This window comes from Egretta garzetta, unplaced genomic scaffold, assembly GCF_000687185.1.
Source record: "Egretta garzetta isolate BGI_Z169 unplaced genomic scaffold, ASM68718v1 scaffold1023, whole genome shotgun sequence".
NCBI classification, from domain to species: domain Eukaryota; kingdom Metazoa; phylum Chordata; class Aves; order Pelecaniformes; family Ardeidae; genus Egretta; species Egretta garzetta.
In genome coordinates, this window is record NW_009259053.1 from 36,413 (window position 1) to 38,983 (window position 2,571).

The following is a 2,571-nucleotide window of genomic DNA, read 5'->3' on the forward strand; positions in this document are numbered from 1 at the left end:
AGGATGCTGGATGCAAGATGGAGGTGTGGGGTGCAGGATGTTGGGTGCAGGACATGGGGTGTGGGACATGGGATGCGGGATGTTGGGTGTGGGACACAGGGTGCAGGACGTGGGGTGCAGGATGCAGGACGCGGGGTGCAGGACATGGGACATGGGATGTGGGATGCTGGGTGCGGGACATGGGGTGCAGGGTGCAGGATGTGGGGTGCAGGACATGGGACATGGGATGTGGGATGCTGGGTGCAGGACATGGGGTGCAGGATGCAGGATGCGGGGTGCAGGACATGGGACGCGGGATGTGGGACGCTGGGTGCGGGACATGGGGTGCAGGGTGCAGGATGTGGGGTGCAGGACATGGGACGTGGGATGTGGGATGCGGGGCGTGGGACGCGGGGTGCAGGACATGGGACATGGGATGTGGGATGCTGGGTGCAGGACATGGGGTGCAGGATGCAGGATGCGGGGTGCAGGACATGGGACGCGGGATGTGGGACGCTGGGTGCGGGACATGGGGTGCAGGGTGCAGGATGTGGGGTGCAGGACATGGGACGTGGGATGTGGGATGCGGGGCGTGGGACGCGGGGTGCAGGACATGGGACATGGGATGTGGGATGCTGGGTGCAGGACATGGGGTGCAGGATGCAGGATGCGGGGTGCAGGACATGGGACGCGGGATGTGGGACGCTGGGTGCGGGACATGGGGTGCAGGGTGCAGGATGTGGGGTGCAGGACATGGGACGTGGGATGTGGGATGCGGGGCGTGGGACGCGGGGTGCAGGACATGGGACATGGGATGTGGGATGCTGGGTGCAGGACATGGGGTGCAGGATGCAGGATGCGGGGTGCAGGACATGGGACGCGGGATGTGGGACGCTGGGTGCGGGACATGGGGTGCAGGGTGCAGGATGTGGGGTGCAGGACATGGGACGTGGGATGTGGGATGCGGGGCGTGGGACGCGGGGTGCAGGACATGGGACATGGGATGTGGGATGCTGGGTGCAGGACATGGGGTGCAGGATGCAGGATGCGGGGTGCAGGACATGGGACGCGGGATGTGGGACGCTGGGTGCGGGACATGGGGTGCAGGGTGCAGGATGTGGGGTGCAGGACATGGGACGTGGGATGTGGGATGCGGGGCGTGGGACGCGGGGTGCAGGACATGGGACATGGGATGTGGGATGCTGGGTGCAGGACATGGGGTGCAGGATGCAGGATGCGGGGTGCAGGACATGGGACGCGGGATGTGGGACGCTGGGTGCGGGACATGGGGTGCAGGGTGCAGGATGTGGGGTGCAGGACATGGGACGTGGGATGTGGGATGCGGGGCGTGGGACGCGGGGTGCAGGACATGGGACATGGGATGTGGGATGCTGGGTGCAGGACATGGGGTGCAGGATGCAGGATGCGGGGTGCAGGACATGGGACGCGGGATGTGGGACGCTGGGTGCGGGACATGGGGTGCAGGGTGCAGGATGTGGGGTGCAGGACATGGGACGTGGGATGTGGGATGCGGGGCGTGGGACGCGGGGTGCAGGACATGGGACATGGGATGTGGGATGCTGGGTGCAGGACATGGGGTGCAGGATGCAGGATGCGGGGTGCAGGACATGGGACGCGGGATGTGGGACGCTGGGTGCGGGACATGGGGTGCAGGGTGCAGGATGTGGGGTGCAGGACATGGGACGTGGGATGTGGGATGCGGGGCGTGGGACGCGGGGTGCAGGACATGGGACATGGGATGTGGGATGCTGGGTGCAGGACATGGGGTGCAGGATGCAGGATGCGGGGTGCAGGACATGGGACGCGGGATGTGGGACGCTGGGTGCGGGACATGGGGTGCAGGGTGCAGGATGTGGGGTGCAGGACATGGGACGTGGGATGTGGGATGCGGGGCGTGGGACGCGGGGTGCAGGACATGGGACATGGGATGTGGGATGCTGGGTGCAGGACATGGGGTGCAGGATGCAGGATGCGGGGTGCAGGACATGGGACGCGGGATGTGGGACGCTGGGTGCGGGACATGGGGTGCAGGGTGCAGGATGTGGGGTGCAGGACATGGGACGTGGGATGTGGGATGCGGGGCGTGGGACGCGGGGTGCAGGACATGGGACATGGGATGTGGGATGCTGGGTGCAGGACATGGGGTGCAGGATGCAGGATGCGGGGTGTGGGGGTCCTGGGGGTCTGTCCCGATGTCCCCTGCCAGGCTCTGTGGGGTCCCAGGGCTTGGTGACCCCCCTGGGGGGTCGGTGCTGGTGTCCCCTCTCCCCCCATGGACTCCTTGGGGTCCTGGGGCTCTGTCCCAGTGTCCCCCATCCCCTCTAGGGCTCCCTGGGGTCCTGGGGCTCTGTCCCAGTGTCACCCCCGTCCCCTCCGGGGCTCCCTGGGGTCTCAGGGGTCACCCCGTGTCCCCTGACCGCCCCTGAGCAAAGTGGGGGCCTGGGGCCAGTCCCAGTGTCCCCCCCAGCGGTCACCCCACAGGGTCTCCTCTCCCCCCCGTGAGCTCCCTGGGGCTCCATCCCAGTGTCCCCCCTGTCCCCTCTGGGCTCCCTGGGGTCTCAGGGGTCACCC